We start from the raw sequence: 18,116 nt of genomic DNA on the forward strand, positions 1-18,116 counted from the left end.
GCAAAATTGGTGGTGCTGTGAAAATGAGGGAAAACACTATAAAAGGAGGCTGAAGACAGGCATGTTGTCTCTCTAGATTTAGAGAGAAGTTAAGAGATAACTACTGTTATGAAAATAAATATATATTGTTTTTAACTAATTTTTACTCTTGGGAGATCGCGTGTAGTAAAAATAAATAGATGAGGTCTTAATGCACTGTACTAGTAGGGATACTAGTATGGATACATATTGTGGTCCTTGTTTTTGAGACAAAGTTTGTGAAAGGTAAAAACTGTGATGAGTAGAAGGTTAATTTTTTTTTTTTTAAGTTATGATCTGCAAGACTCTTGCGGGATCATGAAAAGTAAGAAGGAGTTTGTGTTCTTTGAATATACTTTTAGTATGCACTCTTGTTACTGCAGGAAGGGGTCCCACTGGAGATGGTGTTTATAAGAGTCTACATTGCATGCCTATTGGCTTGAGAACATCTTTGAGTAGAGACAAGGCTCTTTCCACAAGCTACTACATATACCCATCATCTGAGAGAGAGGTCTGAAGGGAGAGCCAGTCCATCCACACACATCTGTCATCTGAGAGAGAGGTCTGAAAGGAGAGGCTAGCAGATCCACACACCCTATTATGTACAGCTGTCATCTGAGAGAGAGGTCTGAAAGGAGAGGAGTTCATCCACACAGCCTACTACAGACACCCGTGCAAGCACTTTTTCATGCTTCACAGTAAGCAAATGATTCACAGGGGTCGACAGAACTTTTGACCCAGAAACAGTGTGGTGAACCATACACAAATTTAGATTAACACCGCACAAACAATTTAAACACCATGACCAATGTGGCCACGGAAGGAGACTCCAATCAATGAAACGGTTCAAAACTTTATTTTATAACCACAAAGGTAATGTCATGAAGACTGTGTGCAAAATCAGATTATAAAGATATACCAACACCATTGGCTGCCGAAAGTGTTGACACAAATTTAATCAGATTAGCATTACCACAATTAAGCATTTAAGAATAGCAATGCATATCATTAAAGAGATAATCTGAAACACAGAAGCAATTCTCAGGTCAGACTGTAACAACATAAGCCAAGTTCAAATTAGCAGAGTATGGAAATTTGAGCTTGACATAGGTTGTCCCTACAGCTTACCAAATTATAAAATGCATGTGTGGGGACAAACACATGTGGGCAAAATACAAAAGAAGACAGAAATAATTTGGAAAAATATATCTAGGGCTACAGATTACTAATTAGAAAAATAAAATAGGTGAGTGTCAGCATGCTAGCTTCTATTCCAGAAAAAGAAGGACACCAAGGGAAACGGCAATCAGCAGGGAGATATGCCTCTCCAAGGGACAGCATTCAAGGATTCTTCATCAGCAAAGCATCAGATCAGCAGCAAGGTCCAGTTACGCATCATCAAGGAAGAGCAGAGAGAGAACTGCACAGGGTCGAGATTTATCAAGAGTCAAAGAAAAGACTGACTGAAACGTTCTTAGTCCATCCCTGTAGCAAAGCACACAAATGGCTCTGATTTGTCAGGCCTCATAACACGCAAAAGAAGAATCATTCAACCAAAGATCAATAAAATGTCAGGTTGCAACAGTCCAGTATTTTCTCAGGGTTGGTCTGGGATCATCTCCTCTTTCTGTGTTAATCCAAACAGTTCAGTAACAATCTATTTGCACTTGCAACCATCCAGGTTCCTCCCAGGGTGTACAATGGACTTGTCTCAGTCACATGTGAATCTGTAAGTTACGAGCTCTGCAGGCCTAGTTATGCTAACACAAGAAATATAAATGCATCAAATTACTTGTTGATAAAACACACATAATATGCAAACTTGTAAATTCAGCATCAATAATATACAGTCATAATAAGTAAAACATTTAATTATGAACTGTAAAACGTTTTTAATGCCTCATGTTAGATATAACAGAGAAGGGCATTTATTTTTATGTGCACATCTATTCAAACTCATAAATCACGCATTAAACATTGGACAACCAAATTAGTTTTGGTACTAGCAGTTAATCTAGAGTCTAAAATATACTTTGGCATCATTTAACTCTTATTAGCACATTGTTAAATCTGGTAGGCACAACTGTGACTACTAAAAATGAAACCATGAGCACTTTTAAAATGTGTGTCAGTGCATCTTTCTACATTAGGCTGTTAACATAAGATATCATTTGTCACTTTCTGCTGGCGTCTGGGTCACTAAAAGCATTATTAAAGTTTACGCTCCAACAGTTCCTCCTCTGATTGCAATCTATGCTGTCACAAAATGACATACTCCAATTTCAATGAGACAGCTCAAAAGTTTGATATCTTTTTCCGGTTAGGTCTGCTGGAATTCTCCATTTTCTGGAGATTACAATAATAAATGCTTCTCATCTTCTCCATTTCTATCTCTTTCCTCCTCTCTCTACTCTTAGCTCTTTTCTCTTTTCACAATTTGGATAGTTTGTATAATCCAAGTGCAACTAAGGCACACAAAGCTACAATCAACACAGGTCTCAATATCATTCCTACCACTCCCTTTTCCAGGTTTACAAACCACTTTCCAATGGTTAAAAAAGCATTACCTATTGCTTCCCATGCACTGGTGGCTGTCAGTCCTTTCAGGTCGTTTTTCAAATTTGTGATGTTAGAGATAAACTTCTTTATCTCCTTTCTATTATCTGGAATGTAAGTGCAACAGTTTTGCACATATAAAACTCTACAGACTTTGCCCTCCTTTGTCAATCAATCAAACAATTTATAAAGCGCGCTACTCACCCGTCATGGTCTCAAGACGCTGGGGGGGTGGGAGCTATTGGTCGAATAGCCATGTCTTGAGGCATTTTCTGAAGGCCAGGAGGTGTTGGGCCTGGCGTAGTTGGAGCGGTAGGGAGTTCCAGGTCTTGGCGGCGAGGTAAGAGAAGGATCTTCCTCCTGTGGTGGTGCGGTGGTGGTGCTGTGAATGCGGGGGACGGAGGCGAGGGCAAGGCTGGCGGAGCGGAGCTGGCGGGTGGGGGTGTGCAAGGTGAGTCTGTCGTTAAGGTATGCCGGACCTGTGTTGTGGAGGGCTTTGTGTGCGTGGGTGAGTAGTTTGAAGGTAATCCTTTTCGATACGGGTAGCCAGTGTAGCTCTCTGAGGCGGGCAGAGATGTGGTTGCAGCGTGGGACGTCAAGGATGAGTCGGGCAGAGGCGTTTTGGATACATTGCATTTTCTTTTGTAGTTTGCCCATGGTTCCTGCATAGAGTGCGTTGACGAAGTCCAGTCGGCTGCTGACTAGGGCGTGGGTGACTTTTTTTCTGGTTTCGGCAGGAATCCACTTGAAGATCTTGCGGAGCATGCCGAGGGTGTTGCAGCAGGAAGAGGAGACTGCGTTGACCTGCTGAGTCATGCTGAGTGCCGAGTCAAGGATGATGCCCAGGTACTTGGGTGGTAGGGGTGGGGGCGGTTCCGAGGGAGGTAGGCCACCAGGAGTCATTCCAGGCAGAGAGGTTGCTGCCGAGGATGAGGACCTCTGTTTTGCCTGTGTTTAGCTTGAGGCGGCTTGATTCCATTAAGTTGGCTATGGCGTGAAGTCCCTTGTGGAGGTTGTTTCTTGCTGTTGTGGGGTCTTTCGTGAGGGAGATGATCAGCTGGATGTCTTCTGCGTAGGATACAATGTTGATGTGGTGGGATCGTGCGATGTTGGCGAGGGGAGTCATGTAGACGTTGAAAAGTGTTGGGCTGAGGGAGGATCCTTGAGGGACGCCACAGATGGTTTTGGAGGTTTCGGACAGGTAGGGCAGAAGGTGGACTCTCTGGGTTCTGCCGCGGATCCCGGCGTTGTGGAGGCATGTTCGAAGGGTGTGGTGACAGACGGTGTTGAAAGCTGCCGAAAGGTCCAAGAGGATGAGCACTGCGGTTTCGCCTTTGTCGAGCATGGTCCTGATGTCATCTGTGGCAGCAATGAGTGCGGTCTCCGTGCTGTGGTTCTTGCGAAATCCAGATTGGGAGGTATCAAGCGCTTTGCTGTCTTCCAGGTAGCAGGAAAGTTGGCTGTTCACGATTTTTTCAATGACCTTCACTGGGAAGGGGAGGAGGGAGATAGGCCGGTAGTTAATGGGGTTATCTGGATCTGCTTTGGGTTTCTTCAACAGGGCGTTGACGTCGGCGTGTTTCCATCTCTCCGGGAAGGTGGCTGTCTCGAAGTAGCTGTTGATGACTGCGCAGAGGTGGGGTGCGATGATGTTGCTGGCTTTGTTGAAGATCTGGTGCGGGCAGGGATCCGAGGGGGGCCGGAGTGGATGGAGGCCATGATGTCAATGGTGTCTTCATTTTTGACATGGGTCCAGGAGCATAGAGGGTTGGTGTTGTTTGATGAATTGGGATTGTGGTTGTCGGTGGTTTGCTGATGGGTCTGGGGTACGAAGCTGTTGTGGATGTCTTGGATCTTTCGACGGAAGTGAGTGGCAAGGGAGTTGCAGAGTTCCTGTGATGGCGAGGGTTCGTGGGAGCAGGTCCTGGGGTTGGAGAGTTCTTTGATGATGCCGAAGAGCTCTTTGTTGTTGTGGGCGTTGGTGTCTATTCGGCTTTTGTAGTTGGTTCTTTTGGTAGTGCGGATCAGCTGGTGATGTTTGCGGATGGCAGTCTTGAGTGCGGTGTGGTTGTATTCAGTGGGTGCAAGGTGCTAGGTCTTCTCCATTCTCCGACATTCCCGTTTGGAGGCCAGCAGGTCGGGGGTGAACCAGCTGGCCTTGGGTCTGTGGTGGGAGTCTAACACAAGACGATTTTGCAAAACCATTGATCTCACAGCAACCTTCTCAGTATGCATTAAAAGCATAGCTCCACCATAACCAGTAGATCATTTTTCTACTATTGTTGACAACTTCCTAATCTTGATATCATTCAGGATTACACCAACTGATGGAATGATGGCACCAAATATATCTCCTGTAATCTCCGCTGTTTCCCATTCCAGACTGGGTTGTCAAAATTGTCCACATGATACATTTTCATGAATATCACTCCCAGTTAACAAGTACCATACCAGTCTCTCTGCAGTTTGCAATAGGTATTTGTCCTACAAATGGAATAAACACCAGGTATGGCAGAATATTGCCCATTCATCATAAAAGTCTAAACACTCTTAAACAAAAATACATGTCTGCATTCAATAGTACATACAAAATGTGTGTCTGTTTATGATTTAGTTCTATATATACAGAGTTTTCCTACCTGTAGCTAGTCTAAAGCTAAGTATCCTTGGTTATTAATTCCTGAAGAATGTGCAGGGTCTTTCTGCCAATCTTGTAAAACTACTGCTTTTTCTATCATGGCTTTCATTGCTTTCCTTCTGTCATCTACTTGCCCAATTAACTCTTGTTCTACTGGTGTAAGAATGCAGGGTAAATTGTTTTTGTGTACATATGCAGTTCCAAACGTCAGAGTAGGTTCAAAGAAACCTCCCACAATGTCAAGGTTTTCCGCTTTAGCAAGACCACTCAGAGTCTGATTGATAGGCACAAAAAAACACTAGGTCATAATTGGAATAGAAGTATTGAATATACTCCTGGTCATATAACTGAGTTAGTAACAGACTGCAAGAACGTCCATATGTTAGTGGCAAGCTATGACATGTGATTCCTTCCTGAACTGATGAAGGGATCTAGGTACAAACATAACAATCACATACTTGCATAGTTTATATATATACTTATACAGCAATTTATGATACACATTGGATGTCAAATCTCCCTTTGAACTGTCAGTGTGTAATAATCTCTTATCCTAATATAAGGGATATCGTCCTACAGTTGAATCTCTTAGCATTGGTGTAATTGTACTCTCAACCTTTTCTTTCACTTGCAGACTCAAGCCAACTATCAATAAAATGCTCATAACCGCCCATTCAGTTGCTAATCCTACACACACATACTTGTGTTTACTCCTTTTATCTTGGTCGGGTTTCATAGCCTGCTTAGACTCAGACCAAAAATACTTTGAATTCAAAAATGAAAATAAAAAATAAAAACGGCAAAAGTGGATCTCAAATAATTTACAGCGTGCTTTTCTTTTCTTTGTGTGAGCATGGCAAAAACAAAAATCTAAAATATCTCCTCAAAGTCTTTCCACTCATTTACAAAGTTCTTGATCTTCTAGAAAGTTCATCAAGAGTTTCTACTAGTAAATGTTTAGACCACTAATAATACTTCAAATGTCTCTAATAATAAACTATCTGATAATCACTGATAAGCACTTCCAGTAAATAATGTCTCTGTTCATCAAGCGGCAATTAGATTTCAAAGTTCAGTTCTAAAACAATTTCAAGCTCCAAAAGGTTTAGCTGGATTTGAATTCTCAGCACAAAAGGCAATGACCTCCTTCTCCCAACCATGAGCTGCGTAATAAATCCATTCAGGAGCTGAATATTTTCAACCGGGCACTCTTTTTCTTTTTGACCTCCTTGCTGCACGACCTTTAATATCACTGGCACTTTGATCTGATTCTTCAGTTAGTTCAGCAATAGCAGGAGGCACATTTATTACTGATTCAGGACTTTTCACAAGCCACTGGTCTCCAACCACAATTCCTTTCTGAGGCACAACTGGGACTGAGCTAGCAGGAGTCAACTGACTCTGACTTGACCCTACTGCACCTTTGGTTGGTACTGACACACTCATATTTTCATCAGACAGTGCATGCTCTGCAATAGCCATTTGTTCAGTCCTCACAGTTTGGCTAACCTGGACCTTTTCTTTCACTCTATCCGGCCCTTGAGGACCAGGCACTGTATCATCAAGAGGACTTGGAACTTTGTGTGTGTGGCTCTCATGTACCCAGTTCGGAAGACCAGCACACTTCACAGCAGTCGTGGTAAATAGAACAACTTGGAATTACCCTTTCCAGCGTGGCTCTAAGCATGACTTTCTTACATGTTTCATCACCAAAACCCAGTTTCCAGGACTCAGGTCGTGTCACAGTTCTTGTTGTGGTTGAGCAGTTGCTTCTCCATCCTGGCGAGACAAGGAGACAAAGAGAGAACCACATTAGCTAGTTCTTTGCAATAATCAAGCACTGTCATCTGTAATGTTCACAAGTTCATTTGCTGGCACAGCTGGCAATCTCATAGCACGCCCCATAATGATTTTGTGTGGGGACAATCCTGTCTTTCTGTTGGGTGCCAGTCGAGACTTCAACGTTCCATTAATTTGCTCAACTAATACTGAGGCTTCTGATCTGTAACTACTATGCAATCTTTGCTCAGTTTGTAATGCCCCACACAACAACTTTATGATCTCATTATTAAAATGAGTTGCTCAGTCTGATTCCAGAGAAGTTGGAGAGCCGAATCGAGGTATCAATTCCCTCAAAAGAAGCTTTGCAACTGTAGCGCTATTTTTTTTTGTGAGTTGATAAGCCTTTACCAAATACGAGAAGACACACACCACATCCAAAACATATCTCAATCTATTGAGTTCTAGCCTGGGAGTGTTTTTATTTGTGTTCTTCCTATCCATATGGTTGTAAGCCCAAGACCAAGTATCCCTTGTTCCTCACTTACTTAATCTTAACTTTTACTTTGATGTCTTTGTGCCTCAATCGCTTTCTTTTGTTTTTGGTAGGCAACTTCAACCAAGCACTTAAAGTGAGGTTGGTATGCAGTGTATATTATGCAAGCCACCCCACCGGCCGAGGACCACATTTCCAAGGACATGGTTCAGAGTTGATCTTCTAGTTGTTGCACAATGACATGTCTAATCAGTTGCCTATTGCTATCAAATGATGTGCACACATTTTCACAGTGGGATTCTTGAAACACACCAGCTAGTGCACGGACAAAAGCATACAAATGTAAAAGTTCAGAAAACCCCAACGCTTGCTAAACTATCAACTCAGCTTTATTTTTGAGTGCCACACAAGCTGCATTCATTAACACTCATGCTAATAAAGTGTCTAGGCTCCCTTTCAACATGTTCACTAGCATGCAGTGTACAGAAAATTCATATTGCTTAGTATTAAACTAAACAAGTCCCACAGATGATGGAAATGTGTTAAAATGGGACAACATGAATCATAGCTTTTTGAAGGTATTAAACGTACAATTGAAGGATCCTTACAGGAGAGAAATTGACATGCATAAGCTTACCCTTATATATTTGGGTAACTTTATTGCTGATGATTCACCATTTACGAGTGAAAATGACTCAGAAGTGTACACTTACACGTCTAAACCCCATGAAACAGGGGTGGAACCTAATTTATAAGTGTATCGTTACTACACCCAAAAAGAAGCACTAGCAATTCCAGCAATACACTTGGCCACTGAAACTATAACACCCTCTGACAGAAAAAACATGGACGCAGGGACAGAAATAATTTACTTTGAATAGTATATATATATATATATATATATATATATATATATATATATATAAATATATATTATATATATATATATTTTTTTCTCCAAATGGCCCCAATCAAAGCGCGCTCCATTAAGTCGGTGCTCGTGTCAGGGACGGGCCAACCCTGTAATTACTTTCTCCACCAAATGACACAAGGTCAGACACGTCACACACAGGAAACCTTGTGTTTGAAGAATTTATTTTTCCAAAACAGAAAAGAAACCCAGACTTCACCAACGTGTTTCAACCACCAATGGTCTTGATCAAAAAATGTTATTTATTTTTTAAACAATGCCCTTATGGGCTATCTGACACTGCCGGGGAATCCTTACAGCTTCCCTCTCAGTGCCAATGCTTCAGCAAGCACGGAGCAGCTTTGACAGCAGCTCCTTGCTTGCTGAAGCATTTAATCTCTGACCTGTGCACACATGCAGATGACAGAGATGAATCTTCGGATTTTGACAGCAGGACCTGCTTTAAAGGTCCCGCTGTCAAAACCTGAAGTGTTATACCAAAACAAAAAAAGCACTCTTTCTGGACCAGGACCTACCTTCCTGCCAAATTTGGTGTAATTCCGTTCAGTAGTTTTTGCGCTATCGCTGTTCAACCCCCCCCCCCTTTTTTCTCAGCCCCTCCTGGACTGATCACCTTCAAGGATCACCTGAAACATTCCAGGGAGCTGCTGACTGAACTGGCAAATTTTGGGGAAAAGTTCTTGAAGATTCCTCAAGGGTGCCGAAGATATAGGCAAGTAAAAAAATGCTTTTTGTATAGAAACGTGGTCCTACCTATAACTACCTAGTGGCGACCGCTATATATAACTAATTAAGGGCAACCACAGCGACTTAAATAATTTATTTTGAATATTTTGTATGTATATATATAAAATATTCAAAATACATTTTTTTTATCCCTGCCGTCGCCAGTAGGTAGTTATAGTTAGGACCTAGTTTCCATAGGAAGAGTGTCTTTTGTTTTGCCAATAACTTTGGTAGCGCTTGAAGAATCTTCACAACATTTTCAAAACGTATACTTTGCTCAGTTCAGCTGCTATCTTAAAAGTTTGTGGGTGATCCATGATGAGGGGGCCGAGAAAAAGGGGGGGTTCGAAAACGCATTTTCCCCATCCATTTTCCCATAGGGTCTTTAGACATGCCTACAGCCTGAACTGCTAAACGGAAGCACACCAAATTTGGCAGAAAGCTTGATCTTAGTATGCAGATTGTGCTTCTTGTTATTTGGTGTAAATCTGTTTAGTGGTTTCTGAGATATTCGATTTTTATATATAGATGTATTGGGACTCGGAACCTCTGTGGATCCGGACCCGCGAATCCAGGTCTGGAATCGTAGATCTGGGGGAAAAGCAAGACACTGATTAGCTGTCCACAACCAGACAGAAAAGTTGCAGCTGCCATTTTGTTTTTTTACGTTTTTTTTACATAAAGTAATTTTAATTACTATACGTTAGTCCAACTACCACTGCGTACAGCCAACTCCCTATAACCATCAAGCCACGGTGATGATTCAACAAAAAGTGCCAACGATAAAGGCAAGTCAAAAAACGCTTTTTCAATGTAAACATGGCCCTAACTATAACTACCTAGCGGTGACCGTCTGCAGGTAATATATATATATATATATATATATATATATATATATATATATATATTCATTGAAGAAAACAAAGGTTACAGGGATGTTATAGTTAAGTTGACCATCCACTCGTACAAAACCATAAAAATTCTGCAGTTATTGTTATACGTATGTTAGGATACTAAAGAGTGTTTTTGTTTTGGTAATACATCTGGCATTGTTTGATGAATCTTCACGAACGTTTCACAAGTGATACGCTACCCACTCCAGCTGTTGTTTTGAAAGTTTAGGGGTGATCCGTCAAGCAGGGATTGAGAAAAGTCCTAAAACTTGTTTTTCCCATGCAATTTCCCATAGGGATTTTGAACACGTCAGGAGCCTGAACCGCTGAACGAGATTACATCAAATTTGTCAGACAGCTAGATCTTGGTCCAGAAAGATCTCTTTTTGAGCAACTTGGTTCTGCAGTTTTGGAGTTATTAAAGGAAAAATACAATTGTAAATCCAGGAACGTGTATCCATTGTATAGGCGCGGATCCTCGCACCAAAATCAAGGCTCTGATTGGCTGGCTGCAACCTGAGACCCGAGGACAGATGCAGGGGTCCCTGACAATTGTTTTATTTGGACGATCCACAGGTCCACCACCGGGATCAGCGTGACCCCTGTGTAAATCTGCGATGGATCCATAGATCTAGAGCCCAATGAAAGAAAATATACACACACTCACTCACCAACTCCGCACAGAGTTGGGTGCATGTGGGAGGTTGGCTGTAGCCCAGGCCCGATGGCCAACCCCCTGCTGTGTTAAAAAAACATATAAATTCACTGAAACAAACAACGTTTACAGAGACATTACACTTAGGAATGAGCATTTAACAAATATTAGAAATTCACTAAAAAAAAAAGGTTAAAGGGATGTTATAGTTAGTAATTAGCATTTTAAAAAAATTAGAAATTTACTAAAAAAACAAAAGTTACAGGGATGTTATAGTTAGGAAATAGATTTTAAATAAACCTCAGAAATTCACTAAGAAACAAAGGTTACAGTGATGTTATAGTTAGGTTCAGAATTTGCATGCACAAAACCATAGAAATTCAGCTGTTATAGTTAGAGTTATTTGAAGTAACTATAACTTGTGCCCTAAGGTAACTATATTTTGCTCCCTCGCCATGCACAGTTACTTACCCCACATATTACTTCACTCTTGACATCTTATATGGCTTCATTGATATTATCACTGTAATATTTGCAATATAATTATTGATTAGAAAATTGTGGAGGGCGGATGCGTGAGTTATAGGTACCTTAAAGCACGAGTTATAGAAATAGATATGTATATAGATTCACTGAAAACACCAAAGGTTAAAGTAATGTTATATTTAGGGGAATCGCCCTTCTGAAACTTCTGGCTCGTCGTAGCCCAAGTACCGGTGCTTTGTTTTTGCAGTTTACCCTCTGAAGCATGTGCAGTGTCCCACCAAGACCCCAGCAGAGTTATCACCATTAGTTATTTATTCAGTGAAGATGTCAGCTCCTGGGATGCCTGGACAGTCACAGGACATGCTGCAAAGGAATCATTACTATGACAGAACAAAGTGAGGGTACAGCTTTGAATGATGCCCATATGACTCAGGTATGGGCCATGTGGTTCTCAGGTAAAAGGTCACACCGAAAACCTGAGCTGGCTTTAATCAGATTGAGGATGCCTTGGTTAGCTAAGGGGTGGGCACCTGTAAACTGTGCCACGCAGTGGTTTGCAGAGGTTTTGCAAAGCTCCACGTTCTAAGTGGAGCAGGAAGTAGCAAAACTCTGCAAACTCCGCTGGTGGAGTGGAGTTTACCCCCCACCCCTAGTTTAATCCAGCCAATCACACCGTGAGCTCCATCTGGACTGTTTTGTTCCCATAGGAGCAAGATGGACTGCAAGAAAGAAAAGCTTCTCAGCCAATCGGGACGCCCTACTTTTTTAAACCAGCGAGAGTCCTGCAGCACCAACTGTCAATATATCTGTAAATTTTGAACCTTAATTTCTCAAAAACTACTGAACAGAATTACATCAAAATACCAAAAAGCATGCTTTCTGAGGAAAGATACAGCCTTCTGACCAATATGGTGTATTTCTGTTTAGCCGTTTTCCTGTAATCTTTTTCCTATAGAAAATGCATGGGGAAAAAGTGTTTTGGGACCACCCCTTTTTGTTAACCACTGCTTAACAAATGACCCCAAAATTTCCATGAAGGAGCTAAAATGTTTTGGAACTTTTTGCAAAGATTCATCAAATGGTGTTACATCTATTAGTAAACTAAAAATGGTCATCCTATGGAAACTCTGAGTCATGCACATATTGCCTGTAGGTAGTTATAATTAGGAACAAGGGCCTGATTTAGAACTTGGCGGACAAGTTATTCCCTCACAACAGTGACAGATTTTCCGTCAGCTGAAATATAAATCCCATTATATCCTACAGGATTATTATTTCGGTGGAAAGTAAATCTGTCATCGCTGTGACAGAGTAACTTGCCCACCAAGCTCTAAATCAGGCCCCTAGTTTCAATAAGAAAAACATTTTTTGTTTTGCCAATAAATGTGGCACTGTTTGATGAATCTTCATGAAATTTTCAAAACTAGTAAAACAATTCAGCTGCTGTCTTGAAAGTTTCAGGGTGATTTGTGAAGCAGGGGCTGAGAAAATGGGAGGGTCTCAAAACACTTTTTCTCCATGCAATTTCCCTTAGGGATTTTGAACTTGACTGCAGCCCAAATCACTAAACAGGATTACATAAAAATTGAAAGAGAGGTAGATCTTGGTCCAGAAAGAGCGTTTTTAGGTTTCACCTACACAGCATTTGTGCTGTGATTGTGAAATGTACTGTGTTTAATATATCTCAAAAGGGGCTTCCAACCTGCCTTCACCAAGTCCATGGAGGAGCACAATGATCAGCTAAAAGGTGTTCTACAGCAACTCTGAGATCATGGGCTAACCCTCCACTATTACAAATGTGAATTTTTCAAAGACTAGCATCAGTTTTTTGGATACCATTTCTCAGCAGACGGGGTGGCACCAGATCCGGAAGAAGTACAGGATGTGAAGACAGCCTCAGCCCTGTCCTATGTATTGGAAGTTCACAGCTTCCTGGGCATAATCAATTACTGTTGTCTCTTCAACAAGGATCTTGCCACTCTCACACAACCACTCTGTGAACTCACAAAAAGTCAAACTCCATGGGACTGGGACACACAGGACAAAGAAGCTTTCCAAAGGCAAAAGACATTCTCTGGGCTGACACAATGTTAGTGAACTTCGACCTACACAACGACACCTTACTAACGGTGGACATTAGCCACACAGGGCTAGGAGCTGTGTTAAAGCAAAGGAAGACGCATTGAAAATGGGTACCAGAAGCCCAGGCTAGTAGAGCATTGATGCCCACTGAGCAACAATACTCTCAGGTCGAGTGTGAAGCCAATGCCATACACTAGGGGAATTGTCACTCTCTCCTCTACATGTACAGGCCCTTCGTGGAACAGAATGACTGCAAACCACTTGTACTCCTGTTCCAGGTGTCCGCCTCAGGACTGCAGCCAAGAATAGAGAAGTGGATCCTTCAGCTGCAGTAATACTCCTTCAAGGTGGAGTACAGGCCGGTGTGGCACAACCCGACAGATTACCTCTCCCAGCACCCCAGAGCTATGACACTTCAGGAAGCGAGGGAAGCACAAGAAATCGAAGAATACATGCAATACATAATGGAGAGATCAAGGCCTAGGCCAATGACCCTAGAAGCCATCATAGCTCTGACCCAACAAGATGGCTTCCTGCAGCTGGCACTGGCAGTGACGAACTCCAGCCAATGGAACATTTTCAAGTCTCACTGAGTTCAAAGGACACCCGCATCCCAACAGGCATTGTACAACGTCAGACATGAATTGGCAGCTGGAGGAGAAGGATGCCTTCTATGAGGCACCCGCATTTTTCTCCCCAAAAGTCTGATTGTGGAAGCAATATAGCTACGCCATGCAGGCCATGAGGGCATCAGTAAGATAAATAGTGACTACACCAAAATGTCTGGTTTCCCAGACTAGATAACTTGGTGGAAACAGTCGTATGCCGCTCCCTTTCCTGCCATGCCAAAAAGTCTAGCATCCCAGACTAGATGACCTGGTGGAAATAACTGTATGCCAGTGCCTTCCCTGCCAGGCCAATGAATGCTCTGAACTTCCAGCTTTCATCATCACAGAAAGAGGACCTAATGGCTAGTGGGAGCACGTCAACCTGTTTTTGGCAGCCTGCAGATGAAGGATATATGATAGTCCTAATAGACGATTATTCAAAAAGTAGGACAAGAAATAGCGGAATGCCTGCAATCCTAATTTTTAAAACATCAGAAATTTACCCCTCGCTAGACCCAAGTTAACAGGGAGTTTTAAGGATTTATGAGGACCCTGAATATAGTGATCAGGATGGCTTACAGCTAGGATTAACCACTTGAGGGGACAATCTACTTCTTTTTACAGGAGTACAGACCGTTGTCCCACATCACCACTGGTATCGCCCCCATCCAAGCCTGCATGGGGCGAATCATTTGTGAAAGCATTCCCCATCACCCCAGCTGACACCCAGGGAAATTACTGAGTCTGGAGTACTCTAAAGGCACCAAAGAAGAAATGATGGGTGCATTTGGAAGCGATCAGTGCGACCATCTTCCATCTGAGTGGGGGACATTGTATCAAAGACCGGCAAATGCGGGCACCCAGCAGCAAGTTCCAAGTGACATTTAAATTAGAGCTCTGGAAGGTGACAAGAAGACAAGGCACCATGGTAATGGCTCAAGAAGGAGATGAAGTGGTCACCTGGATTTTGGCCTTTCTTCAAGAAACATGAAAGACCCGGTTCCAGTCAAATCCCTGAGACCCTCGGAGCAGTATTGAAAAGAGACAAAAACAAGAGAACCGAAGACTAAGCGGCTACTGAAGGAGCAGTGACTCCCATCCACTGCACAGACCGGACCAAACTGAAGGCGGGACAAAATCACTCCAGCCACCCAAATGCACAACATACTAGAAACTTAGCCTAAAGAACCGAGGGGCCAGCGGTCCCAACACCACCTTTGATTAAATCCATCCATTTGTCTCAGAAACGTCCTGCTGTAGAACCCCAGCAAGTAGTAAGGAGGATCTATGATGATGACACACTGAAGCACATGAAAGGTGAGAGGCCTTGTACATACTGTCTCTGAATGAAGTTAAGAGTTAACGGGTTGGGGCGATAAACGTTTTGTCCATGTTTTATACAGGTTGAGAGGAATATAATGTTTGACCCACTCCTGAAGCAAAGTGAGTGGGCCACAAAGACAAGGGTGTTACCCGAGGATCCCCCAGAGGATTATCAGTGTTGTGATAGCCCACAGATCATGTGGGTACCAACAATAAGGGACCTGCTGGCTATAAAGGCGGTGTCCTTAACCCAGTGCCTTCCAATTACTCCTGCGCTGACACTCTGCAAGGCATCATGCCACCCATGACACCAACCTCATCAGGTCTTAAGGCTTCCAAATCTTCTCTTATAATGATGATGCCCTATTCATCATTTCCATTTCTGAAAATATTACAACCACCTAATCTCAATCTAGCGCATACTTGCTTTCTGTTTGGAACTGGATGCAATACACTGCCTTAAACTGAAAGGTGATAAAAAACTAAGTTATACTATTCAGAACAAATGCATCTTGTTGGACAAAAGATTTATGGCCCTTGGACCTGGGAAAACCCCCACATCCCACTAACACTGCAAGAATCCTGGATATTATGTTAGAGAATACCCTGTCTAGGGCTGACCAAATGAATTCAGTCTCTACCTCCTGTTTTGGCATTCTAATAATGCTTTGCAGAGTCTCTACCTGAATTCCAATCAAAACACAGAAAACTGTGATCCTTGACCTCATCACCAGTGGCCTAACTTGCGAAAATATTTTATATGCTGACATTCTTGCTTATTTAATTTCAAGCAAAAGCCCTAAACAGTCAAAAAGACAGACTCTCTGTTGGTCCTCAGTGTGCCTACACAAGCTTCTATCTCCCCCCATCTTAAGGCCCTCCACTGACTCCCTGTCCTTTTCAAACTTCTCTATCATTCTCAGATGACACTTCACAACATTTGCTCATGGTATTATTCTCACATAATCTCCTTTCATTGACCTATTTGAAAAATCTGCTCTTACCACCAGCACATGGTCTTGGTCTTCCACGTTCATCTCATCAGGTTTGGAGGATGATTTTTTCCCTTGTCAGGTAGTCGTTAGCTGCAACAAACCCATCCTTGATCTGTGTATTTTCATTTTCAAAAGGAAACTGAGAACTTGGCTATTCTAGGCCTGTCTCTCTCGCTTATTGCAAGCAGGGATGCAATTCACCTGTGCTAGGATACTCTTTTAGGGTGAGTAAGTGTGAAACAAATCCTGTTACTATAACATAACATAAATAGTGTAAAGTATGACAAATTGGTATGTTCTAATCCTTTCCCTGTAAATATAGAACCCCCACTCCTTAGCTACAATGCAGTGTTCCTGTCTCCAAATGGAATATTGGCATGAAACTCATCTTAGAATGATGGTGAGGAGGTATTTGTGAAATTTGAAAGAGCAAGCAGAGATAGGGGACTCTGTTATCTCAATAAAATGTATTCTCCCCCATCATTGTCATTGTGGATTCATAAAATTTGGTGATGAGGATGGGAGGGGACAGCTCAGGGTTTTCACCCCTGAAGCCTGCTCTCTACTGTTACCTTTGATTAGCATTGTCCATTCCTTGCAAGGTGTGCTGAATTGCTGTGTTGTCTCTTGTCAAGAGTTGATGCTATGTGTATAGGCCAATTGGAAGCTACTCCCACTTATCCATATGCTTGTGTAGAAGCTTATTGATGAGCATAAAAGACTGAGGCATCTCTGCAGAGCTGCATGTTTAAGCCTGGTTGTTGGAGGTCTGGTTGTCAGAGGTGTACGGGCAGCCGATTGATAGGAAGCCCTTTGGAAGGATGCTCCAGAGGCGTCATTGCCATGTAGGAGGAGGAGTTGCTCAATATGCTTTTCTGAGGATGAGGAAAAGCTGCATGCAGCAGATTGAATGAAAACATGGAGGGAGGAGGTGTCACCACCGCATAGAAGGAGGAGCCATTTGACATGCCTTCCATAAGAAAGGGAGAAACGTTCTGCCATTGTGGCAGCAATACAGAAGAGAAGCAGGAGATCATTGCATGTCTGCACCTTCCTGACTGAAGTGAGGGAGGCCTGGCATCATTGCTGCAATTAAGGAGAGGCACTACCCAACCTCTTGGAGAAGAAATGTAGGAAACTCTTCTTTAGGTTCAATTGGCCACGATTATTGGTTATGATTTCAAAGTGGTGAAGGCGAGTTTGATTATTTTGCCTTTCCACCCACAGTTAGTGTGTGAATCTTGTATAACCCAATCGAGGAGGTACGTCTCCCACCTGCTAATAAGATTGGCCACTTAGTCAGTAAGAAAAAATAGCTATATATAAAGGAAGTGGTTTGTCTTCGCACAGTTTACTGTGTCACACCAGAATTGTCTCTGGAACTTAAGGTAACTTTACCAGTTTTCCGTATCCTGAGAATTTATTACATGAATGCCATGGAAAAGGTGGATACAAATGTTTGAATCATCTTTATTTGCCAATAAGGGGATAGGTTCCCTGCAACTTGTAAACAGCATCTTTTTTTTTACATAATATAGGAATTCATGCGAGGAGGGTATTTGATGGCTGACCTGAATTACATTTTGAGGGGGAAGTAGGTAAAGCACAGGGCAATGTACAGTTTGATGTATACCAGGCTTCATTAAAAAAATTGGAAGAACAGTTTGAAGAAAATATAGGGGGTCATTCCGACCGTTGCGGTTGGCGGTGAAGCTGCGGGAAGACCGCCAACAGGCTGGCGGTCTTTTTTTTTTTATTCTGACCATGGCGGTTACCGCCATGGCCAGCCGCCACTTTACCGTTCCGACCTGGGTCTCCAGCCCGGCGGTCGTCACATACCGCCGGCAGTATTCCAACCCGCCTGACCCCGGCCTATCGCCATGGATCTCATGCGGTTTGGGACTGCCATGAAATCCATGGTGGTAGGCAC

The sequence above is a fragment of the Pleurodeles waltl genome, chromosome 8 (genome assembly GCF_031143425.1).
Source record: "Pleurodeles waltl isolate 20211129_DDA chromosome 8, aPleWal1.hap1.20221129, whole genome shotgun sequence".
Taxonomy (NCBI): domain Eukaryota; kingdom Metazoa; phylum Chordata; class Amphibia; order Caudata; family Salamandridae; genus Pleurodeles; species Pleurodeles waltl.